The sequence below is a fragment of the Triturus cristatus genome, chromosome 5_1, assembly GCF_964204655.1.
Source record: "Triturus cristatus chromosome 5_1, aTriCri1.1, whole genome shotgun sequence".
NCBI classification, from domain to species: Eukaryota; Metazoa; Chordata; class Amphibia; order Caudata; family Salamandridae; genus Triturus; species Triturus cristatus.
The window spans coordinates 179,483,452-179,510,740 of record NC_140587.1 but is presented as its reverse complement, the minus strand read 5'-3'; the positions used below and the strand labels follow the sequence as shown (position 1 = coordinate 179,510,740).

The 27,289-nt window shown below is 48.0% G+C and overlaps 1 long non-coding RNA gene across 1 annotated transcript in view; it reads right to left on the bottom strand.

Annotated features, from left to right (window-relative positions):
- Window positions 1–16,709: 16,709 nt before the first annotated feature.
- Window positions 16,710–27,289, bottom strand: part of LOC146830597 (uncharacterized) — a 55,193-nt gene continuing 44,613 nt past the window's right edge. Inside the window, exon 2 of the long non-coding RNA XR_014961450.1 lies at window positions 16,710–17,084. This is a non-coding gene — a long non-coding RNA (uncharacterized LOC146830597). The remainder of the gene's footprint in view (window positions 17,085–27,289) is intronic.

Genomic DNA, 27,289 nt, shown 5'->3' with positions numbered 1-27,289 from the left:
ACATCAGGGCACCAGCAGTGCTCGCTTCCCTCTCACAGAACAGGTACTTCATGATAACAGCAGCACAAGCGACCATCTCTGAGAACAGGTACATCAGGGCATCAGCAGTGCATCTTCCCTCACCCATAGAATATATACATCAGGGCACCAGCAGTGCACGCTTTCCTCTCACAGAACAGGTACTTCATGATAACAGAAGTACAAGCTTCCCTCACTCACAGAACAGGTACATTAGGGCATCAGCAGTGCATCTTCCCTCACTCACAGAATAGGTACATCATGGCATCAGCAGTCTAAGCTTGCCTCTCAAAGAGCAGGTACCTCACAACATCTATAGTGAAGGCTTCCCTCACTCATAGAATAGGTACATCGGGGTATCAGCAGTGCAAGCTTTCTTCACTGACAGAACAGGTAGATCACGTCTTCAGCAATGCAAGCTCCTCTCACTCACAGAAACAGGTACATCAGGGCATCAACAGTGGAAGCTTCCCTGTCACAGAACATTTATATCACGTGAGTAGCAGTAAAAGCTTCCCTGTCTCAGAACAGGTATATCAGGGCATCAGCAGTGCAAGCTTCCCTCACTGACAGAATAGGTACGTCACGTCATCAGAAATGCAAGCTTCCCTCACTCACAGAACAGGTACATCAGGGCATCAACAGCGCAAGCTTCGATAAGACAGGACTAGGACACACATGTCGAAAGGCTGCTCGAGAGTTGGATACAGCCATTCAGTGGGCGGAGTTTGGAGCTGTGCGTGGTGTGTTGCAGGCTGCCGAGTGCCGGGTGCCGGGACTGAAAGCTTCTGCTGCACCGCCTTGCCACGTACCTACCCCACACCACCACCAAGGTGCCACCAAGGCAAGCCAGGAGGATAAGGCAGCGACGACCGATCCCGGTGAAGTGCGGCTACGGCAGGTGGAGGGCGGGACGACAGAGGCTACAGCTGCTGCACCACCGGATCTCACAAAGGCGGCTGGCGTTAGGCCAGTGTGGCTTGCAAGTCGGTGAGACCCACCCCGCCCCCTTACCCCCTTGTCTGCATCATTATACCCCGCATGGCAGTATTTACAAGGCTGCTCTCCCCCTTCCCGCCAGCATCAAACTCTCCCGCACCCTCTAGTATAGCAGGGGGCGGGGTTGGGACGGCGGCAGAGCCGGACTGCCTGAGTCCACCTTGTGGGATTCTACCTGCAGAACACCACGCTACAGCAGCAAGCATAGTCACTGGGCGAACAACTATTGACTCTAACTCACTGAAATGCTGCATTGAAATCCTATAGATTGCAGTCTGGAGGATGGATCAACCCAGCTCTACTCTTTAGATAGCTCCTCAAACAAAATGCTAATTTAGTTCTAAGATCTGAAATAAAGGCAGACCACACAACTGCCCTAATATATGGTGATCTCCAAACGTTGTCACAGGTGACTGGCCCTGTGTATTTTCAGCAGTGGTTTGACCTCGGAGCAGGCGCTGGGCTATCAGACAACCAACCACGCAGTTGGAGGAAACATGGCCGAGGTCAACGCTGAGCCGCGGCAACACCAGGGTTGAGACGATGGCTGCGAGGGGGTACGAGGAGCAACAAGGAGCCCTGGAGCAGCCAGAGAGCTGCTCAACGATCAAGCTCTCCTGTCCATCACTCTATACTGCTACACCTACTGGGTCTACTAGGTTCACGGAAGGTACACAAAAGGAGTTACAGAAGCCATAAAGAACCCGATACTAGATCCTCGAGCCTGCAGGGGCTCAGGCTGCAGGCCACACGGCACAGCGTGATTCAAGAGCCCATCCCAAGAGCAGCGCAAACTAAAGTGAAAGCAGCAGGAGGGGCCCCAGTAGCCTGGAAGCACTGCGCAGACCCTGGCAGAATCCTCAGTAAAGGGCCTCAGAAGCCCTTTCCATCAGACGGACCTGGTAGGACCAACTACTTCCAGTAGCAAATAGAGTCCCACCAGATGGCGCGCTTAGACGGCTACCTCACCAAACTGAGTGGTTTCGGAGAGATGGGACCCAAAAAAAAGGATACTGGCCGCTCAATTACAGCTCCAGATGAAAAGGGCAGTCCGCAATCACCTATATAAAGGGCCACAAGAAGCACAGCCATGCCTCCGAGTTCCAATAAAATCCTTTAGGCCGCTCCGCAAAGGGGATCAATGATGCTTTTTCTACAAAAAGTGGTAATTCCAGCATCACTCAGGGCTGCCAAACGGATGGTCTTCAGGACAAAGCATTCCCCGGCTCCGACACCTCTATTTCACAGGCAACTAGCAACACAAGTGCAAGCAGAGAGTCCTCCCAGTGCCCACAAATTCCCAAAAGGAGAACACGCTCAAGTCCAGCAAGTTGAAGAGAGCCGGAAGTCAACACTTCCCTTGCTATCAATGGGTCGCACATTGGCGAGATTACACCGATCTGGAAAATGAAGGTGCTCGTCCCTCAGTCAACAGAAATAATGAGGCAGTACTGCCTAAATTGGAACACGCCCTAGAGACGTGGCACAAGTCCATTGGACCAAAAGTCAAGGCCAAGATGGCCGGAAAAACGAGACTCCATCACCAGTCTCAAGCCCCTTCTCACCTACAGGCGGACCGACTTCAGACTCCCCAATGGCAGGTGAACGTACCACTTCCTTTCTTCAAAAATTGGGGCAAAACAAAGAACCTTGGATTTAACCCCAATGCTGCTGGGGCTATTAGAGCTACCACTGGACACCCAGCTAGATTGCCATTTATCGAATGACAACGTCAATAAAGACTCACAATCAATGCCCATAAATGAATCACACAATTCTGTAATTAGAGCATTACTGTGGCAATCGACAAAGATGGAGGTCCAAACAGACCCCCTGCAATTGCTAGCACTCCGCCTCGTCAACCTCAGCGGCAGGCAGGAGGATCTGGAAAATAAGATTGCCAGGATCCTTGACGCCAAACTTCACTCTTGCTCTTGCGCGACACTCATTGATAAGTGGGCTTCCCTCACGCAGGTCTTAGGGGACATAGTAGAGATGGTCAGAGGGAGAAGAGACACACCAACATCCAGTACCACAGACTGTCGGGCAGCCCCAAGCAACCATCATCTGGCTCTAAGTGAGAAAGAAGTAGCCTCACCAGGCCCGAAGTTAACTGACGGTCCCGAGGCTTGGGAGCCATGCAAAAGGGCTTGATGTCACTTCCGGCAAACAGAGGGTCAACAACAGCAAAAGTGCAGTGACTATAAGAATCAGCAAAGATATAGTAGCCTCAAGCTCAACAGTCAGGCCAGATGCTCTCCTATCAGCGAAAGCAAAGAAAAAGCTGAGGAAACAACACAAAAACTCAGCAGTGCAAGCTTCACTCACTCACAAAACAGGTACATTCAGGGATCAGGGCATCAACTGTGCAGGCTTCCCTCATACCTAAAACAGGTACATCCGGGTATCAGCAGTGCAAGCTTTCCTCACTCACAGAACAGGTACATCACGTTATTATCAGTGCAAGCTTCCCTTATTCAAAGAGCAGGTACATCAGGACATCAGCACTGCAGACTTACCTCACTCACAGAATATGTACATAAGGGCATCAGCAATCTAAGTTTGCCTCTCAAAGAACAGTTACCTCAGAGCATCTACAGTGCAGGCATCCCTCAATCATAGTATAGGTACATCAGGACATCTGCAGTGCCAGCTTCCCTCACCCACTGAGCAGGTAAATCAGGGCATCAGCAGTGCAAGCTTCCTTCACTCACAGAACAGGCGCCTCAGAGCATCATCAGTGCAAGCTTCCGTCACTCACAAAACATGTGCATAAGGGCATTAGCAGTGCAAGCTTCCCTCTCCCAGAACAGGTACATCATGGTAACAGCAGTACAAGCTTCTCTCTCACAGAACAGGCACATCAGGTCATCAACAATGCAGGCATCCCTCACTTATAGAATAGGTGCACCATGGTATCGGCAGTGCAAGCTGGCCGCACTCACAGACCAGGTACATCAGGGCATCAGCAGTGCACTCTTTCCTTAGTCATAGAATAGGTACTTCAGGGTATCAGCAGTGCAAGCTTTCCTCATACACAGAATAGCTACATTAAGGCAACATCAGTGCAAGCTTAGGTCACTCAGAAAATAGGTACATCAGGGCATCAGCAGTGGACGCTTCCCGCTCTTAGAACAGATACATCAGGGCATCAGCAGTCTAGTCTTCCCTTACTCACAGAACAGGTACAGCAGGGCATCAGCAGTGCAAGCTTCCCTTACTCACAGATCAGGCACATCAGGACATCAGCAATGCAAGCTTCCCTTACTCACAGATCAGGTACATCAGGACATCAGCAGTGCAGGCTTCCCTTGCTCACAGAACAGGTACATCAGGGCATCAGCAGTGCAGGCTTCCCTTATTCACAGAACAGGTACAGCGGGGCATCAGCAGTGCAGGCTTCCCTTAACCACAAAATAAGTACATCAGGGTTTCAGCAGTCTGACCATGCTTCTCACAGAGTAGGTACATAAGGGCATCAGCAGTGCAAGCCTACCTCACTCACAGAATTGGTATATTAGGGCAACCTCAGTGGAAGCTTCGGTCACTCACAAAACAGGTACAACAGGGCATCATCAGTGCAAGCTTTCCTCTCTAAGAATAGGTACATCATGGTAGCAACAGTGGAAGCTCCCCTCAGTCACACAACAGGTAAATCACGGTAGCAGCAGTAGAAGCGTCCCACTCTTAGAACAGGTACAGCAGAGCATCAGCAGTGCAGGCTTCCCTTACTCACGAAATAGGTACATCAGGGTGTCAGCAGTCTAAGCTTGCTTCTCACAGAGCAGGTACATCAGGGCATGAGCAATGCAGGCTTCCGTCACTCACAAAACAGGTACATTAGGATATCAGCAGTCAAAGCTTGCCTCTTAAGGAACAGGTAGATCAGGGCATCAACAGAGCAAGCTTTCATGACTCACAGAGCAGGTACATCAGGACTTCAGCAGTGCAGCCTTCCCTCACACACAGAACAGGCACATCTGGGCATCAGCAGTGCAAGCTTCACTCACTCACAGAACAGGAACATCTGGGGATCAGTGTCAAAGATTGTCTCTCACAGAACAGGTAAATCAGGGCATCAACAGTGCAGGCTTCCCTCACTCACAAAACAGGTACACCAGGGCTTGAGCAGTGCAAGCTTCCCTCAATCAAAGAACAGGAACATCAGGGCATTAGCAGTGCAACCTTCCCTCTAACAGAACAGGTAGATAAAGGTAGCAGCAGTAGAAGTTTTCCTCTCTTAGAACAGGTACATCAGGGCATCAGCAGTAAAAGCTTCCCTCAAACACAGAACAGGGACATCAGGGTATCAGCAGTGCAGGCTTTCCTCAAACAAAGAACAGGGGCATCAGTGTATCAGCAGTGAAAGCTTCCCTCACTCACAGAACAGGTACATCAGGGCATCAGCTGTGCAAGCCCCCCTCTAAGAGAACTGGTACATCATGGTAGCAGCAGTGCAAGCTTTCCTCTCTCAGAATAGGTACATCATGACATCAGGAGTGCAAGCTTCCCTCACTCACAGAACAGGTATACGGAGCATTAGCAGTGAACTCTTTCTTTACACTCAGAACAGGTACATTAGAGCATCATCGGTGTAAGCTTACCACACAGAAAAGGCACATCAGGGCACGAGCAATGCAAGCTTCCCTCTCACAGAACAGGTTCAGCACGTAACAGCAGTACAAGCCTCCCTCTCTTAGAATATCCACATCAGGGCACCAGCAGTCCAAGCTTGCCCACCCATAGAGCAGGTACATCAGGGCGTCAGCAGTGCAGGCTTCCATCACTCACAGTATAGGTGCATCAGGCTATCAGTAGTGCAAGCTTTCCTCACTCACAGAACAGGTACATCAGGGCACCAGCAGTGCAAGCTTTCATGACTCACAGAGCAGTTATATAAGAGCATCAGCAGTGCAAGCTTCACTAATCAAAGAACAGGTACATCACGACATCAGAAATCTAATATTGCCCCTCACAGAGCAGGTACATTAGGGCATCTACAGTGCAGGCTTCTCTCACTCACAGAATAGGTACATCAGGATATTAGCAGTGCACGGTTCCCTCACACGCAAAATAGGTACATCAGGGCATCAGCAGTGCAAGCTTCCCTCACTCACAGAACAGGTACATCCGGTCATCAGCAGAGCAAACTTCCCTCACTCACAGAACAGGTACATATCACCATCATCAGGGAAAGCTGTACTCACTCAAAGACCAGGTACATCAGGGCCCCAGCAGTGAAAGCTTCCCTCTCACAGAACAAGCACTTCAGGGCATCAGAAATGCGAGCTTCCCTCACTCACAGAAGCGGTACATGAGGGCATCAGCAGTGCATGCTTCCCTCTCACAGAACAGGTCCATCATGGTAGCAGCAGTACAAGCTTCTCTCTTTCGGAACAGGTGCAGCAGGGCATCAGAAGTGCACACTTCCCTTACTCACAAAATAGGTACATCAGAGCGTCAGCAGTCTGAGTTTGCTTCTCATGGAGCAAGTACATCAGGGCATCAGAAGTGCACACTTCCCTCATACACAGAACAGGTAAATCAGAGCATCAACAATGCAAGCTTCCCTCACTCATAGAATCATGACATCAGGAGTGCAAGCTTCCCTCACTCACAGAACAGGTATACGGAGCATCAGCAGTGAACTCTTTCTTTACACTCAGAACAGGTACATTAGAGCATCATCAGTGCAAGCTTACCACACAGAAAAGGCACATCAGGGCATGAGCAATGCAAGCTTCCCTCTCACAGAACAGGTTCAGCACGTAACAGCAGTACAAGCCTCCCTCTCTTAGAATATCCACATCAGGGCACCAGCAGTCCAAGCTTGCCCACTCATAGAGCAGGTACATCAGGGCGTCAGCAGTGCAGGCTTCCATCACTCACAGTATAGGTGCATCAGGCTATCAGTAGTGCAAGCTTTCCTCATATGCAGAACAGGCACATCTGGGCATCAGCAGTGCAAGCTTCCATCAGTGACGGAAAGGGTACATCAGGTCATCAGCAGTGCAAGCTTCCTTCACTCACAGAACAGGTAAATCAGGGCATCTTCAATGCTAGCTTCCCTCAAGGACAGAGCAGGTATATAAGCGCATCAGCAGTGCAAGGGTCCTTCACTCACAGAACAGGTATATCAGGGCATCAGCAGTGTAAGCTCACTTCACACACAGAACAGGTCCACCAGGGCATCATCAGTGCAAGCTTCCTTAACTCACAGACCAGTACCTCAAGGCATCAGAAGTGCAAGCGTCCCTCACCCACAGAACAGTTACATTAGGGCATCAGCAGTGCAAACTTCCCTCTCACAGAACAGGTACAACTGGGCATCAATAATGCAGGATTCCCTTACTCATACAATACATACATCAGGGTGTCAGCAGTGCAAGCTTCTCCCATACACAGAACAAGTACATCAGGGCATCAGCAGTGCAAGCATTCATTACTCACAGAGCAGGTATATCAGGGCATCAGCAGTGCAAGCTTCACTAACTCACAGAACAGGTACATCACGACATCAGCAATCTAATATTGCCCCTCACAGATCAGGTACATTAGGGCATCTACAGTGCAGGCTTCTCTCACTCACAGAATATATACATCAGGATATTAGCAGTGCAAGGTTCCCTCACACGCAGAACAGGTACATCAGGGCATCAGCAGTGCAAGCTTCCGTCACTCACAGAACAGGTACATATCACTGTCATCAGTGACAACTTTACTCACTCATAGAATTGGTACATCAGGGTACCAGCAGTGCAAGCTTCACTCATACGCAGAACAGGTACAATAGGGCATCAACAGTGCAAGCTTTCCTCACTCACAGAGCAGGTCCATCAGGGCTTCAGCAGTGCAGGCTTCCCTCACAGACAGAACAGGTACATCAGGGTATCAGCAGTGCAAGCTGCACTCATACGCAGAACAGGTACATCAGGGCATCAAACACTGTAAGCTTTCCTCATATGCAGAACAGGTGCATTAGGGCATCAGCAGTTCAAGCTTCCCTCATTAAGAATAGGTACAGCAGGGCATCAGCATTGCAGGCTTCCTTCATATACAGAGCAGGTACCGCATGGCATCAGCAGTGCAAGCTTTCCTCTCTCTGAAATTTACATCAGGGTATCAGCAGTACAAGCTTCCCTCACTCACAGAACAGGTACATCAGGGCACCAGCAGTGCAAGCTTTCATGACTCACAGAGCAGTTATATAAGAGCATCAGCAGTGCAAGCTTCACTAATCAAAGAACAGGTACATCACGACATCAGAAATCTAATATTGCCCCTCCCAGAGCAGGTACATTAGGGCATCTACAGTGCAGGCTTCTCTCACTCACAGAATAGGTACATCAGGATATTAGCAGTGCAAGGTTCCCTCACACGCAAAACAGGTACATCAGGGCATCAGCCGTGCAAGCTTCCCTCACTCACAGAACAGGTACATCCGGTCATCAGCAGAGCAAACTTCCCTCACTCACAGAACAGGTACATATCACCATCATCAGGGAAAGCTGTACTCACTCAAAGACCAGGTACATCAGGGCCCCAGCAGTGCAAGCTTCCCTCTCACAGAACAAGCACTTCAGGGCATCAGCAATGCGAGCTTCCCTCACTCACAGAAGCGGTACATGAGGGCATCAGCAGTGCATGCTTCCCTCTCACAGAACAGGTCCATCATGGTAGCAGCAGTACAAGCTTCTCTCTTTCGGAACAGGTGCAGCAGGGCATCAGAAGTGCACACTTCCCTTACTCACAAAATAGGTACATCAGAGCGTCAGCAGTCTGAGTTTGCTTCTCATGGAGCAAGTACATCAGGGCATCAGAAGTGCACACTTCCCTCATACACAGAACAGGTAAATCAGAGCATCAACAATGCAAGCTTCCCTCACTCATAGAATTGGTACATCAGGGTACCAGCAGTGCAAGCTTCACTCATGCGCAGAACAGGTACATCAGGGCATCAACAGTGCAAGCTGTCCTCACTCACAGAGCAGGTACATCAGGGCTTCAGCAGTGCAGGCTTCCCTCACAGACAGAACAGGTACATCAGGGCATCAGCAGTGCAGGCTTTTATGACTCAAAGAGCAGGTACATCAGGGCTTCATCATTGCAGGCTTCTCTCACACATAGAACAGGTACATCAGGGCATCAGCAGTGCAAGCGTCACTCACTCACAGAACATGTACATCAAGACATCAGCAGTCTAAACTTGTCCCTCACACAGCAGTTACATCAGGGCATCAGCAGTGCAGGCTTCCCTCACTCACAGAAGAGGTGCATCCAGTCATCAGCAGAACAGGTACATCTGGGGATCAGCATCTTAGCTTGTCTCTCACAAAACAGGTAACTTAGGGCATTAACAGTGCAGGCTTCCCTCCCTCATGGAAGAGGTTCATTGGGTTATCAGCAGTGCAGAGTTCCATCACAAGCAGAACAGGTACATCAGGGCATCAGCAGTGCGAGCTTCCCTCACTCACAGAAGAGGTGCATCCAGTCACCAGCAGACCAAGTTTTTCTCACTTATGGAACAGGTACATAATATCATCATCAATGCCAGCTTTCCTCACTCAAAGACCAGGTACATCAGGGCACCAGCAGAGTAAGCTTCCCTCTCAGAGGACAGGTAAATCACAGTTGCACCAGTAGAAGCTTTCCTCTCTTAGTACAGTTACATCAGGGCATCAGCAGTGCAAGCTTCCCTCAAACACAGAACAGGGACATCAGGGCATCAGCAGAGCAAGCTTCCCCTCAAACACAGGACAGGGAATTCATGGCATCAGCAGTGCAAGCTTCCCTCACTTACAGAACAGGTACAGCAGGGCATCAGCAGTGCAAGCTTCCCTCTCACAGAACAAGTCTATCATGGTAGCAGCAGTACATGCTTTCCTCTTTCGGAACAGGTACAGCAGGGCATCAGAAGTGCATGCTTCTCTTACTCACAAAATAGGTACATCAGGATGTCAGCAGTCTGAATTTGCTTATCATAGAGCATGTATATCAGGGCATCAGCAGTGCAGGCTTCCCTCACACATAGAATAGGTACATCAGGGTATCAGTAGTGCAAGTTGCACTCATATGCAGAACAGGTACATCAGGGCATCAAACACTGCAAGCTTTCCTCATACGCAGAACAGGTGCATTAGGGCATCATCAGTGCAAGCTTCCCTCACTAAGAATAGGTACAGCAGGGCATCAGCATTGCAGGCTTCCTTCATATACAGAACAGGTACCGCATGGCATCAGCAGTGCAAACTTTCCTCTCTAAGAAAAGTTACATCAGGGCATCAACAGTGCAAGCTGTCCTCACTCACAGAGCAGGTACATCAGGGCTTCAGCAGTGCAGGCTTCCCTCACAGACAGAACAGGTACATCAGGGCATCAGCAGTGCAGGCTTTTATGACTCAAAGAGCAGGTACATCAGGGCTTCATCATTGCAGGCTTCTCTCACACATAGAACAGGTACATCAGGGCATCAGCAGTGCAAGCGTCACTCACTCACAGAACATGTACATCAAGACATCAGCAGTCTAAACTTGTCCCTCACACAGCAGTTACATCAGGGCATCAGCAGTGCAGGCTTCCCTCACTCACAGAAGAGGTGCATCCAGTCATCAGCAGAACAGGTACATCTGGGGATCAGCATCTTAGCTTGTCTCTCACAAAACAGGTAACTTAGGGCATTAACAGTGCAGGCTTCCCTCCCTCATGGAAGAGGTTCATTGGGTTATCAGCAGTGCAGAGTTCCATCACAAGCAGAACAGGTACATCAGGGCATCAGCAGTGCGAGCTTCCCTCACTCACAGAAGAGGTGCATCCAGTCATCAGCAGACCAAGTTTTTCTCACTTATGGAACAGGTACATAATATCATCATCAATGCCAGCTTTCCTCACTCAAAGACCAGGTACATCAGGGCACCAGCAGAGTAAGCTTCCCTCTCAGAGGACAGGTAAAAATCACAGTTGCACCAGTAGAAGCTTCCCTCTCTTAGTACAGTTACATCAGGGCATCAGCAGTGCAAGCTTCCCTCAAACACAGAACAGGGACATCAGGGCATCAGCAGAGCAAGCTTCCCCTCAAACACAGGACAGGGAATTCATGGCATCAGCAGTGCAAGCTTCCCTCACTTACAGAACAGGTACATCAGGGCATCAGCAGTGCAAGCTTCCCTCTCACAGAACAAGTCTATCATGGTAGCAGCAGTACATGCTTTCCTCTTTCGGAACAGGTACAGCAGGGCATCAGAAGTGCATGCTTCTCTTACTCACAAAATAGGTACATCAGGGTGTCAGCAGTCTGAATTTGCTTATCATAGAGCAGGTATATCAGGGCATCAGCAGTGCAGGCTTCCCTCACACATAGAATAGGTACATCAGGGTATCAGTAGTGCAAGTTGCACTCATATGCAGAACAGGTACATCAGGGCATCAAACACTGCAAGCTTTCCTCATACGCAGAACAGGTGCATTAGGGCATCATCAGTGCAAGCTTCCCTCACTAAGAATAGGTACAGCAGGGCATCAGCATTGCAGGCTTCCTTCATATACAGAACAGGTACCGCATGGCATCAGCAGTGCAAACTTTCCTCTCTAAGAAAAGTTACATCAGGGCATCAGCAGTACAAGCTTCCCTAACTCACAGAACAGGTATGTCAGAGCATCAGCAGTGTTAGCTTTCTTCACACACAGAACAGGTGCATCAGAACATCATCAGTGCAAGCTTACCGCATAGAATAGGTACATCATGACATCAGCAGTGCAATCTTTCCTCACACATAGAAAAGGTACATCAGCAGTGTAAGCTTCCTTCACTCACAAAACAGGTGCATCAGGGCATCAGTAGTGCAAGCTTCCCTTTCGGAGAACAGGTACAACATGGTAGATGCTGTACAAGCTTCCCTCTCACAGAGCAGCTACACCAGGACATCAGCAGTGCAGGCTTTCCTCACTAACAAAATGTATACATCAGGGCAACAGCAGCCTAAGCTTACCTCTCAAAGAACAGGTACCTCATGGCATAAATAGTGCAGGCTTCCCTCACTCATAGTATAGGTACACCAAGGTATCAGCAGTGTAAGCTTTCTTCCTGACAGAATAGGTAGGTCAAGTCATCAGCAACGCAAGCTTCCCTCAGTCACAGAACAGGTACATCAGGGCATCAGCAGTCTAAGCTTGCCTCTCACAGAACATGTATATCACGTGAGCAGCAGTAAAAGCTTCCCTGTCTCAGAACAGGTACATCAGGGCATCAGCAGTGCAAGCTTCCCTCACTCACAGAACAGGTACCTCAGGGCATCAGCAGTGCATCTTCCCTCACTCACTGTATAGGTAAATCAGGGCATCAGTGGTCCAAGCTTGCCCACCCAATAGAGCAAGTACATCAGGAAATCAGCAGTGCAGGGTTCCCTCACTCACAGAATATATACATCAGGGCACCGCAGTGCACGCTTTCCTCTCACAGAACATGTACTTCATGATAACAGAAGTAGAAGCTTCCCTCACTCACAGAACAGGTACATAAGGGCATCATCAGTGCTAGCTTCTCCCACTCACAGAGCAGGTACATCAGTACATCAGCAATGCAAGCTTCCCTCACTCACTGAACAGGTACTTCAGGGCATCAGCAATGCAAGCTTCCCTCACTCACAGAACAGGTGCATCCGGTCATCAGCAGACCAAGTATCCCTCACTCACAGAACAGGTACATATCACCATCATCAGTGAAAGATTTACTCACTCAAAGACCAGGTGCATCAGGGTGCCAGCAGTGCAAGCTTCCCTCTCACAGAACAGGCACATCAGGGCATTAGCAGTGCAAGCTTCCCTCAAACACAGAACAGGGACATAAGGGCTTCAGCAGTGCAAGGTTCCCTCAAAAAAGGACAGGGACTTCAGGGCATCAGCAGTGCAAGCTTCCCTCTCACAGAACAAGTCCATCATGGTAGCAGCAGTACAAGCTTCCCTCTTTAGGAACAGGATCATCAGGGCATCAGAAGTGCACGCTTCTGTAACTCACAATATAGGTACATCAGAGCGTCAGCAGTCTGAGTTTGCTTCTCACAGAGCAGGTACATCAGGGCATCAGAAGTGCAGACTTCCCTCATACACAGAACAGGTAAATCAGAGCATCAACAATGCAAGCTTCCCTCACTCATAGAATAGGTATATCTGAGTATCATCAGTGCAAGCTTCACTCATACGCAGAACAGGTACATCAGGGCATCAACAGTGCAAACGTTCCTCACTAACAGAGCAGGTACATCAGGGCTTCATCAGTGCAGGCTTACCTCACAGACAGAACAGGTACATCTGGGTATCAGCAGTGCAAACTTCACTCACTCACAGAGTAGGTACATCTGGGCATCAGCACTGCAATCTTTTATTACTCAAAGAGCAGGTAAATCAGGGTTTCAGCATTGCAGGTTTCTCTCACACACAGAACAGGTACATCAGGGCATCAGCAGTGCAAGCGTCACTCATTCACAGAGCAAGTACATCAAGACATCAGCTGTCTAAAGTTGCCCCTCACACAGCAGGTACATCAGGTCATCTGCAGTGCAGGCTTCTCTCACTCACAGATTAGGTACATCTGGGGATCACCATCTTAGCTTGTCTCTCATAGAACAGTTAACAGGGCATTAACAGTGCAGGCTTCCCTAACTCATGGAATAGGTGCATAAGGTTATCAGCAGTGCAGAGTTCCATCATAAGCAGAACAGGTACATCAGGGCATCAGCAGTACAATCTTCCCTCACTCACAGAACAGGTGCATCCACTCATCAGCAGACCAAGTTTCCCTCACTTACGGAACAGGTACATATCACCATCATCAGTGCAAGCGTTCCTCACTCAAAGATCAGGTACATCAGGGCACCAGCAGAGTAAGCTTCCCTCTCACAGAACAGGTAAATCATGGTAGCACCAGTAGAAGCTCCCCTCTCTTAGAACAGGTCCATCGTGGTAGCAGCATTGCAAGCTTCCCTCAAACACAGAACAGGGATATCAGGGCATCAGAAGTGCATGCTTCCCCTCAAACACAGGACAGGGAATTCCTGGCATCAGCAGTGCAAGCTTCCCTCACTTACAGAACAGGTACATCAGGGCATCAGCAGTGCAAGCTTCCCTCTCACAGAACAGGTCTATCATGGTAGCAGCAGTTCTAAGCTTTCCAGAACAGGTACAGCTTCCCTCACTCATTGTGTAGGTACATCAGGGTATCAGCAGTGCAAGCTTTCTTCCTGACAGAATAGGGAGGTCAAGTCATCAGCAATGCAAGCTTCCCTCAGTCACAGAACAGGTACATCAGGCATCAGCAGTCTAAGCTTGCCTCTCACAGAACATGTATATCACGTGAGCAGCAGTGAAAGCTTCCCTGTCACAGACCAGGCACATCAGTACATCAGCTATGCAAGCTTCCCTCACTCACTGAACAGGTACATCAGGGCATCAGCAATGCAAGCTTCCCTCACTCAATGAACAGGTATATCAGGGCATAAACAGTGCAAGCTTCCCTCTCACAGAAGAGGTATATCATGGTAACAGCAGTACAAGCTTCCCTCTCTCAGAACAATTACATCAGGGAATCAAGGCATCAGCAGTTCAGGCTTCCCTCACTGAGAGAACAGGTACATCAGGTCATCAGCAGTGCAAGCTTCCCTCACTCACTGAACAGGTAGATCAGGGCATCATCAGTGCTAGCTTCTCCCACTCACAGAGCAAGTACATCAGGACATCAGCAATGCAAGATTCCATCACTCACTGAACAGGTACATCAGGGCATAAATAGTGCAGGCTTCCCTCTCACAGAACAGGTATATCATGGTAGCAGTAGTAAAAGCTTCCCTCTCTCAGAACAGTTACATCAGGGCATCAAGCCATCAGCAATGCAAGCTCCCCTCACTCACAGAATACATACATCAGGCCGTCAGCAGTCTGACCTTGCCTGTCACAGAGCACGCACATTAGGACATCAGCAGTGCAGGCTTCACTCACTCACAAAGTAGGTACATCTGGTGATCATCGTCTAAGCTTGTCTCTCATAGAACAGATACATCATGTCATCATCAGCGGAAGCTTCCCTCACTCAAAGAACAGGTACATCAGGGCATCAGCATTGCAAGCTTCCCTCTCACAGAACAAGTAAACCAAGTTAGCAGCAGTAGAAGCTTCCCTCTCTCAGTACAGGTATAGCAGGCCATCAGCAGTGCAAGCTTTCCTCACTCACAGAATAGTTACATCAGGGCATCAGCAGCGCAAGCTTTCCTCAAACAAAGAACAGGGGCATCAAGGTATCAGCAGTGCAAGCTTTCCTCACTCACATAACAGATACATGCCTCTTACAGAGCAGCTACATTTGGGCATCAACAGGGCAGGCTTCCCTTACTCAGAGAATAGGTTCATCAGGGTATCCGCACTGCAACCTTTCTTCATATGCAGAGCAGGTACATCAGGGCATCAACAGTGCGAGCTTCCCTCACTCACAGAATAGGTACATCAGGGCATTAGCAGTCTAAGCTTGCCTCTTACGGAGCAGGTAAATCACAAATAGCAGCAGTAGAAGCTTTCCTCTCTCAGAACAGGTACATAAGGGCATCAGCAGTGCAAGCTTATTCCACTCACAGAATAGGTACTTCGGGGTGTCAGCAGTGCAAGCTTCCCTAACTCAATGAACAGGTACAGCAGGCAGGAGCAGTGCACGCTTCCTTCTCACAGAACAGGTATATCATGAGAACAGCAGTGCAAGCATCCCTCTAACAGAAAAGGTATATCATGTTAGCAGCGAACATGTATATCATGGTAGCAGCAGTGCAAACTTCCCTCACTCACAGAATAGGTACATCAAGGTATCAGCAGTGCAAACTTCCCTCACTCACAGAATAGGTATAGCTGGGCGGCAGTGCAAGCTTTCCTCACTCACAGAATAGGTACAGCAGGGCGGGAGCAGTGCAAGCTTCATTCTCACAGAGCAGGTATATCATGAAAACAGCAGGTCAAGCATCCCTCTAACAGAACAGGCATATCATGGTAGAAACGAACAGGCATATCATGGTAGCATCATTGCAAGCTTCCCTCACTCACAGAATGGGTAGATCAGTGCATTAGCAGTGCAAGCTTCCCTCACTCACAGAATAGGTAGATCAGGGCATCAGCAGGCAAACTTCCCTCACTCACAGAATAGGTACATGAGTACATCAGCAGTGCAAGCTTCCCTCACTCACAGAATAGGTAGATCATGGCATCAGCAGTGCAAACTTCCCTCACTCACAGAATAGGTAGATCAGGGCATCAGCAGTGTAAGCGTCCTTTACATACAGAACAGACAATAAGAGGCAGCAATATATTCTTCCCACACACACAAACTACTATTTTACCGGCCTGACCAGCAAAAGGCCAGTAAAAACATTGATAAACGAGCAAAAGTTGGTATTTTTCAGCCTTTCAAACAAAAATTTATGCAAATACAGGAAGAAATCACTTTAGAAAGTATTTTAGAAATGTTTATGAGATTCCTAAAAGATTTTAATATGCAAACTTGCAGAATTGGCCTGTAAAAAATAACACAGATGATTTTACAAAAACCCACATACAAGCTCCAGTTCTGCACTTACAGATCCTCGAAATATAACCACATGACTGAAAAATTGTCTAGCAAACGCGACAAAGAATTTTCAATTCTATTAAGGACACGGAGGCGAGGATTATGCTTCTCTTTGCTTTACTGCAAAAACACAGCAGCCAATTAAACAACTTTAAACTTCAGCATACCCCGGAAGTACAACCCCCTCCATAGTATACACCAATCACTATCAGTACTTAGTATATATAGTCTGACAATCGCGACATCACTTCCTCTTTCTTTGCGTGAAAACACTTAAACACAGTCCACAAACTTGACTGTTGAACACTGGACCACCGAGTTCCTCATCGACGTGCGTCCAAACTTGAACCTCGAACTTCATCTCCGAAAGATGTTGTCCTCTGTCTTAAGTCAACCTGGAAAGTCTCCCTGGCAAGTCGTATCATCCTTGCCGATGCCAAAACTCCAGAACCTCAAGGTTGCTTGGTCTGTTCACCTGGAATGGAAACTGACATCGTAACGTCCATACAAAACTGGCGATGAAGTCAATGTACAGGATTACAGGGTGGGTACAACATTATAACAATTGCACAATAATGTTATCAATCTCGAAGCTTGGGTTGGATAATCCTCGCCTCCATGTCCTTAATAGAATTGAAAATTCTTTGTCGCGTTTGCTAGACAATTTTTCATTCTATGTCAGTCCACGGAGGCTCCGATTATGCTAGTTTAATGTTGATCCACCACCACCGAAGCTACATCCACAATAGGTTTATGGTAAAACGTTTTGAATGTGGAATCAGTCGACCAGTCCGCCACAGCCATGATATCTTGCAACCGGGAACCCGCCCCAAAGGACTTTGAGGCCATAGCTCCTCTAACGGAATGTGCTCCAAATATGGAAATATCCACCCCCGCAAGACCCAGTAACCAAGTGACCCACCTGGCCAGGGTTGCAGATGAGACCGGGCGAAAAGGTCTCTGAAGAGCAATTAATAATTGTCCTGATACATCAGATCTAAATTCCCTAGTACAATCCTCATAAACCTTTAAACACTTGACAACACACAATTTACTGTGATGAAGAAAAGCAGGGTATGTAATACACAGCGAGTGCGTTTTAGTACGTCTTGAGATTGTAAAAGAAACTCCCGAAGGAGTAAATACTCTACCTGCCAAATCCAAGGCTCGCACATCCGACACTCGTCTACAGGAGATTAGGCACAGCAAGACAGTCAATTTTGCCGATAATTGCTTCCTAGACAAAGCTTCATTATTCGGCCAGTTCCTCAAAAATCTTAGTACCACCGAAACGTCCCAAAGGACGGTGTACCTAGGTTGAGGCGGATTCACCAAACGAATACCGCGCACCACCTTGCAAACCAAAGGGTGTTCCCCTACTGGTCTGCCTTCCACATGCGGATGTACCGCCGAAATCGCCGATCTAAAATTATTCACTGTCCGGCAGGCCAAGCCAGATTTGGCTAATTCCGACAAAAATTCACAATCAGATGAATGTCGGATCCCACGGGATCACTCTGTCGCTCACTACACCAACTAACCCATCGCTTCCAAGCAGATTCGTATCATTTGTGAGTGGAAGGTGCCCAAGCCTGGGATAAGAAAAAGAGAGTATCTTGCGAAACTCCCGGCACCTGCCAGCGACGCCTGAAAGTCTGCAGGCCATGAGAACCAGCCGGTCCTGCAACACCAACGGATGTCGAAGCCCCTGCGGATCCATGAGAATGTCCGGAAATGATTGAAGTCGAACCGGTGGCGCACAAGCCAATGTCATGGCTGTTGGAAACCATGCCTGTGCTTTCCAACAAGGTGTAACTAGCACAAGTTCTGCCTTCTGTCTGCGAATTTGTGCCAACACCCTTGGGATCATGGCAAATGGTGGAAAGGCATATAGAATGCCCGTCGTCCATGAGTGGTGAAAGGCGTCCGAGCCGACCGCTAGAGGGTCCGGTCGCCAACTGTAGAACCGTGGAAGCTGATTGTTGAGTCTGGACGCAAACAGGTCCAATACACACGGGCCCCACTTGAGGTTCAACGCCTTGAACGTGCTGGGATGCAGCTGCCAATCGCTGCTGTCCTGTAAATGCCGTGAATTCCAGTCGGCAATCACGTTGGATGACCCGGGAATATATTCCGCCATCACCACCAGACGACGATCCAGGCAATAATGCCAGAAGTCCTTGGCTATCTCCGCCAAGAGACGAGATCTGGTACCCCGAGCCGATTTATGTATCTTACCGCTGATACGTTGCCCATGTGGAGGAGAATACAACAAGAAACCTTCTGAGGGGCCAGAGTGCGAATCGCAAATGCTCTCGCAAGAAGTTCTAAGCAATTTATGTGCGATTTCAGTTCCTCCTGGGACCACCGACCCCCTGTCTCCAAGGTTCCGCAACGAGCCCCCCAGCCCCATCGACTGGCATCCGATTCTATCACCACGTCCGGGCTGGAGGAGAAAATGGCCCTGCCATTCCAGGCATCCATTTGGTCTAACCACCAATTGATCTCCGTACGAGCCTCTGCCGAAAGGGTTATCTGTTGCGTATACGAAAGACCCTTGCGTAAGTGCAAAATTTTCAATCTCTGAAGGGCCCTGTAATGCAACGGCCCCGGAAAGATCGCCTGAATGGATGCAGCCAGTAGGCCTACCAGACGGGCTAGCTTCCGTAACGATATTGTCGGAGAGGCAAGCGCTCTCCTCAATTCCTTCCTGATTGCCACTCTCTTCTTCAGAGGAAGCAATAACTGACTCGTGAGAGAGTTGATTTGAAATCCCAAGAAATCCATTGATTGCGATGGGGTCAACACCGACTTCTCTAGATTCAGCAGAAAACCTAGTTCCTGCAACAGGCGGATTGTCCAAGAAAGGTGTATCACTAAGAGTTCCTTCGACTGCGCCATAATTAAAATGTCGTCTAGATAAATTATCAGACGCACGCCCCGTTCTCTAAACCATTGAACCACCGGTCTCATGAGTTTGGTGAAACACTAAGGGGCGGAGGACAGACCAAAGGGCATCGCGGGAAACTCGAACCACTGGTCGCTCCACCGAAACCGGAGAAACCGTCTGTGTGGCGGGAATATAGGAACCGCCAGATAGGCGTCCTTCAGGTCTAAGCGAACTAGCCAATCGCGTTCTAGAAGGACGTCCCGAAGTAAATGGATACCCTCCATTTTGAAATGGCGGTACACCACCCAAGCGTTGAACTCCCTGAGATTCAACACCAAGCGAAACCCTTTGTCCTTCTTCGGAACCAAGAAAATAGTGCTTACAAAACCCCGATTGTGGGGGGTAGACCTCACAATCGCGCCTTTTTGTAGTAACGCTTCCACCTCCCTGTCGATGAAACTCCGTTCTTGTAGGGAAAAATGTAGGGTACCGGGCACCTGACTCTGTTGTGGAGTGGCGTAGAACTCTAATTGGAAGCCCTGTACTGTTTGTAAAACCCAAGGGTCTAACGTAATCTCTTGCCACCTGTGAAGGAACCCCGCAATGCGACCTCCCACCATGCATTCCATGGTATTCAAAATCTTTACCTGAATAGGAGCTGTCTCCAGAATTTTGCTGCCCTCTGTAAACTCCTCTGTGGCCTCGACCACGTCCTCCCCGATTGCGGGAGGGGTAAAACTGCGGTTTGTGACCACCTCGGCCTCTTTGCTCAGCACCTCGGGAGGTCTGGTTGTAACCTCGGCCGAACCCGCGACCTCTGGAGCGTCCGGCCCTATCAAAAACACCAGTGTGGAAGACCTTCTTGATGTTTGCCTGCGCCTTGTCGAGAGCCGAAAACGTTGCCACGTATTTGCCCATTTCCTTGACAAATTTGTCGCCAAACAACATGCCATTGGCTAGGGAGCCCGGCTCCGTCGTGGCCATCTCCGCCAGTTGCGAATCAATGCGCATTAAGAAGGACCGCCTTCCTTCTGTTGACAGCGCCACATTGGCATTTCCCAGAAAACACAGTGCCCATTGAGCCCACTCCATCACATCCGATGTGTCTAACGGAACGTTCTGGTTCTTGGCGGAAACCGCCGCATCCAAAATTTTGGTAAGAGGACCTGACACATCCAACAGTTTATCCTGGCACCCCCGCCAGGCTCTATCCAAACCCTTTTTAGGATCCTTCGCAAATTTTCGCATACACGTAGCCATGTTCGGATCCAACTCTGGTGTGTCGGCCACTTTGCCCGTCAGTGAGGGTCTGGGGCACTCGGACCTTAAGGTGGCGCGCACCTCTTTCTCAAAACCCTGTCGTAGGTTTGTCCCCACATAATGGGCCACCTCCGGACACGGTACCCACTCAGTGGACCGAGGATGTATAAGGCTCTGGGGGTCAAATAACAAATTTTTGGGAGCCTGGCTGTCATCAGGCTTATATGCCGTATGTTTTGACTTTTTAGATTTCTTTTTGGGCCTCACCGACTCCACCTCCGAATCCGAAGTGTCTGCGGTAGTCGGAAAAGATTCGTCTGAGGAATAGGCAGCCATAGAGCCATGGGGCCCGATTCACAGAACAAACTTAAGACAAAATCCTAAACTTAGTACCATTTTGGTATTCACAGAATGCACTTACTTCTTCTGGTATTCACAGAATGAACTTACTACTTTTTCGATTCACAGAATAAACTTACTACTTTTGCTATTCACAGAATGGATTTACGACTACTAAACTTACGTCCGCACTCGGGCCGGAAATTCCGGCCCGGAGGCGGAGCTTCCGGCCCGGAGGCGGAGCTTCCGGCCCCGAGGCGGGGCTTCCGGGCCGGAGGCGGAGCTTCCGGCCCAAAGGTGGGGATTCCGGCCAGTGGCGGAGATTTAGCCATGGTCAAAATCTCCACCTATGGTCCGGAAGCCCCGCCTCCGGGCCGGAAGCCCCGCCTCCGGGCCGGAAGCTCCGCCTCCGGGCCGGAATTTCCGGCCCGAGTGCGGACGTAAGTTTAGTAGTCGTAAATCCATTCTGTGAATAGCAAAAGTAGTAAGTTTATTCTGTGAATCGAAAAAGTAGTAAGTTCATTCTGTGAATACCAGAAGTAGTAAGTGCATTCTGTGAATACCAAAATGGTACTAAGTTTAGGATTTTGTCTTAAGTTTGTTCTGTGAATCGGGCCCATGGTCTTTCATGACGTTTCTGGCCATGCGCGCCAAAACCTTGGCTGAAGAATGGGAATTCTCCGCGCCACTATGATGAGTTTTCATCTTTCTCTTGCCGTAATTATGGAGAGGTTTAGTAAAAGGCTTCAAGGCTTTGTTAACTGAACCCTGGACGTGGGTATCCAGGGCTTCAACCAAATTCTCCTCCAATTGTTCAGGCTCCTCACATTTCTCATATTCTTCGCACTCTACCCACTGATTATCCTCTTCGGCGTAGTACGCCATTGCTGCAAGCAGAGAGGTCTGGAGGAGATTCAAGGGGGGGAGCAGCCCAGGGGTCTGTCAGAACTTTCCTCAAAACTACACCAAAAAACGAAACTCAAGTTAAAGTTCTGCAAAAACTGTTCAAGGTGGAAGGAGAACCCCTTTTCAACTCCCCTAGAGCAAAGCTCTATTCCGGTAACACGCTCCGGTCAGCGTTCGTTTTACGAGGCCAGAGATTTATGTAGTCACAATACGTTATGCGCGAAGGGCCGTTAACTCATAATGAGAAGAAAACGGCTCTCCGCGCACTCGTACAGCGTCCGGGGCAACGACGCGACCGCTCTCTGAGCACGAGCGTGTCGTGTCTGCCTCCTCCTTCTCCACCGCCCCCTAGCGACGCCCGCGTAACCTAAACAAACACCCGAGCGCGCGCCACCATTACGCGTCGTCTCCTGACGAACCGCAACCCAGAAACATCGCGGAAAGCTTTCTCACATGAGCACAAAGGCACAACAGCGTGAACAATGCATATATACTCGGAAAACCAATATTGCTACCAACGGTAAAAACAATTGTACATATAAACCTCCCCACGTTCTTTACCACATACCATAAAAGTAAATGGAAAGGCACTTATCTGCTGCTGCAGCAGGAAAGAAAGAGGAAGTGATGTCGCGATTGTCAGACTATATATACTAAGTACTGATAGTGATTGGTGCATACTATGGAGGGGGTTGTACTTCCGGGGTATGCTGAAGTTTAAAGTTGTTTAATTGGCTGCTGTGTTTTTGCAGTAAAGCAAAGAGAAGCATAATCGGAGCCTCCGTGGACTGACATAGAATCGTAAATGGTGTCAACCCCAGAGGTAAATCACACGCAGCAGAAGAGGCAGTTCCCTGCTCTGACTGTAACATGAACCCGGAAGTCCCAGCGCAGCCAGAGAGGGGCAGACGCACAGACACACCCACTTCACACACAGAGAGAAACTGAAACTTAACTTTACTTCCTGCATCTCTGAATCATGGCGGCGGCAGCTCAGCTCGGGGACCTCAAGGAAGAGGCCACTTGTTCCATCTGTTTGGAATATTTTACTGATCCGGTGATGATCGATTGTGGACACAACTTCTGCCGCTCCTGCATCACTCAGAGCTGGGAGGGAAGAGATGGAAACTTCCCCTGTCCTGAGTGCAGGGCAACATCTTCTAGGAGAAACCTCCGACCCAACAGGCAACTGGGGAACATGGTGGAAATGTTAAAACAGCTTCATCTGCCCCCCGTGAGGGCCCCGGAGGAGAATCTGTGTGAGAAACACAACCAGGCACTGCTGCTGTTCTGTGCAGAGGATCAGATGATGATATGTTTGGTGTGCCGGGAGTCCAAGGACCATAGAAATCACTTAGAGAGTCCTGTAGAGGAGGCTGCAGAGGAGTACAATGTACGTCTGTGGATATTTATGGATTGCATAGTCTCAGTGTGAGCCCCATTGAGGAACCTGCTAAGGAGCACAAGGTGTGTGTGTGTGTGGGTGTTCTGGAACGACACGTGAAGGTCACAGGGTATGTCTGGAAATTCAGGGATCACAAAGTCCCTCTGTGAGCCCCATCAGGGAGGCAGCCTGAGAGCGGGAGCTATGTGTGCAAGTGTTCAGAGGTGACTAGTCATTCAGTGTAACCCATACAGGAAGCTGCAGAAGAGCACAAGGTATGTGTGTGGGTGTTCAGGATTCACAAGGGTATACACTACTGGAGTCTAATAGAAGATGCAGTGTCTTTGGGTGTGGAGGGGTCAAAGGCACCCTGCGGGTCCCACATAAATGGTTGTCCAAGAGCACAAGGTATGTGAGTGGATATCAGAGTTCACTAACGAAGTCATACAATGATTCCAACAAAGGAATACAAGGCATTTAAATCAGATTTTAGGGGTCACAGGTTAGTTGCGCCTCCTAGAAGAGGGCAAGGGACATCTGGGATCATTCAGGGATCACAGTTCACTCTGTGGACCTCCATGGGTCCCTGGAGAAGGGACATCTGTGATCATTCAGGGATCACAGTTCACTCTGTGGGTCTCCGCGGGTCCCTGGAGAAGGGACATCTGTGATCATTCAGGGATCACAGTTCACTCTGTGGGTCTCCATGGGTCCCTGGAGAAGGGACATCTGTGATCATTCAGGGATCACAGTTTACTCTGTGGGCCTCCATGGGTCCCTGGAGAAGGGATAGCTGTGATCATTCAGGGATCACCGTTCACTCTGTGAGTCTCTGCAGGTCACTAGAGAAGGCTGCCCATACGCATTAGGTAAGTTTGTTAGTTGTAAGTGAGTTTCAAAGTGTGACCCATGTAAGAAACTGCAGAAGATCGCACTGGGTGTCTGTCAGAGCCCTGAGGTTTTCACCTCGCACCACATAAGCAGCTGCAGATAATCAAAAGTCATATGTATGTGGGTGTTTTGGGATAACAAGCAGGGCTTTAAGTGGGCCGGGTCTGTCCGGGTCTGAGCACCAGCAGTTATTTTTAGGGGGCCTCGAAACTGATCTCTATCGGGCTGTATTTTCGGGCCTCACAAAGGTAGTCCGTTTTCTGTTTTTTTTAATTGGACTGCAGTGAGAGCAAGCACATCGCTCACTATTGAGAAGTGGAGACATCATGCCAGGTGAGCCACGTTATAGGGGAAGGGAAATCCTTTAAAGAGAGCCATTTTCTCTCAGGATTTCCCCTCTCTTTTTGCAGTGTGTGAGAAGTTGGCCTGGTATATGCTGTCCACTAGTTATAGTGGGCACCTTGTACCAGTCCAAACAACCCTTATTGATGATAAGTTAAAGACAACCTTTATTGACAGCTATCCTCGTGGTAGCTAAGGAGAGCAGCCTTCAGGCTAAGTCTTGAAGGAATGTAAAGCAGCTTGTTTTACCAGTCTATAATCTCTGAAATGATCAAATGAAAAGAGATCCACTCAAGGTATATATATAAAATATATTCAGTGAAAAAAAACATGGGTTTCACACACGTTATAGTTAGGAATTAGCATTTAAAAAACCTTGCAAATTCAGTGAAAAAACCATAGGTTTCACACACGTTATAGTTAGCTGGACATTTCAGTCGTAAAAAACCAATGAAATTCCCCCGTTATAGTTAGTTAAGCTAACTATAACTCGCGCACCCGCAATCCACTGCTGATGACGTCACATATTACATCACTCATGACATGGTCAGTGACATCACTCATGACATCACTGATGACATCTCAAATGACATCACTGATGACATCATCCAGTGAATGTGTATTTTTCTGAAAATTAAATATGTTTTATATATGTATATCTCAAGGACGATGGAAGAATAAATGGGTATATAAGTGTCTAAATGGATGATTTGTTTTTGAAAAATTGATTGTATAACTGACTGATTAAGTGTATCTTAGTGAATACATGGCTTTGTGAGTAATGTTTAAATATGTAAATATCTATATCAGTCTCTCACTTTGTGTATAAGTGGCTGCATGGGTTGGTGAGTAGCTACATGGGTGTCTATATAGGTTCTTAGTTGGTTTTTTGAGTATCAGTCTGAGTGTCTGTATGGTTCGGTGGGGGGTATTATGTAGTGCATAGGTGCATGAATGAGTGACACACTGTTTGTATGTGTTGAAGACAGCATGTGTGCAGGACTGTATGGGTGGATGAGTGTGTGTATGGGTGTGTTAGTGAGTGAATGACTGTCTCAATAGTGTCTTTATGAGTAACTATATATGTTTTAAACTAGTATATGTGACTATTGGTGTATATAAGTGAGTATATGTGAGAGTGAGAGACTGAAAGAGTTCCTGTATGAATAAGTATGTGTTTCTATAAGTGATTGTTTAAAAGACTAAGTATGTGTAAGTTTCCGTAGAAGTAAGTGTGGTGGTGTGTGTATAACTGTATATGCAAATAATTCTATGTTTGATTCTTTATTTTCATGAGTGAGTATGTGTGTCAGTAACTCTGTGGATGAGTGGCATTGTGTAGCAGGATGTATAGGTGTATGAGTACATATGATGAGTGAGTACATGTATGAGTGACTGTACAGGACTGTTGGTGAATGAGTGTATGTGTATGTGGATCTTAGAATTACTCAAGAGGTTGTTGTAACTGGTATTGGTATGTCCATTTTTTTGAAAATTTTAGTCTCTATTTTTGAATGTGTGTTTCAAAGGTTATATTAGGGTGAGAGGAGGTCTGCCACTCTGTCACAAGGATGATGTCATCAGTGATGTCATTTGAGATGTCATCAGTGATGTCATGAGTGATGTCACTGACCATGTCATGAGTGATGTAATATGTGACGTCATCAGCAGTGGATTGCGGGTGCGCGAGTTATAGTTAGCTTAACTAACTATAACGGGGGAATTTCATTGGTTTTTTACGACTGAAATGTCCAGCTAACTATAACGTGTGTGAAACCTATGGTTTTTTCGCTGAATTTGCAAGGTTTTTTAAATGCTAATTCCTAACTATAACGTGTGTGAAACCCATGGTTTTTTCACTGAATTTGCAAGGTTTTTTAAATGCTAATTCCTAACTATAACGTGTGTGAAACCCATGGTTTTTTCAGTGAATTTGTATGGTTTTTTAAATGCTAACTTTTACCTATAACGTGTGTGAAACCCATGGTTTTTTCAGTGATTTGTTATTGTTTTTTAAATACAAATTCTTATATTAAACGTGTGATTTTTTTTTTATTTGCAAGGTTTTTAACATTTTTTTTTTACTTTATATTCTCTTTAAACACTATGCTTAAATGTAAAAAATTCGGCGAAATTTTTTTTTTTTTTTTTTTTACCCAACAGGTAAGATATATTAGTATAACATAGTGATTCTTTTTTTTTTTTTTTTTTTTACGTGCGCGTACGGTAAGCTTACGGTAAGCGTACGTTTTGCGTAATGTACGTAATATTTCTACTCTTTTTGCGTATGGTTACGCAATTTACATAGTTGTGCGTACTGCGTACGCGGCGCGTAAGCGCAAACGCTACACGCGCACGTTACGCGGAAGTGTTGGGGCGTGCCTGTTATGCGCATGCGCGCGTGCGCGTGTCTTTTATACGCGCATGCGTACTTTTACCGTAAGCGCTCCGTAAGCGCTCCGTAAGCGCACCGTAAGCGTAACGTACACGCACGGTGGGTCATGTGACCAAGAAACAAAACTTTTGATTGGTTTAAAGTACTTTCAGTTCTAGAACTCTCCTACACCACACCCATTCCCCTCATTTCTGCTTGTGATCCCTTAGGAGAAGGAGCTGACTTGTCTTTGGGATACGATGGCAGACCAGCACTCTTCTTCTGAGAGTGAGG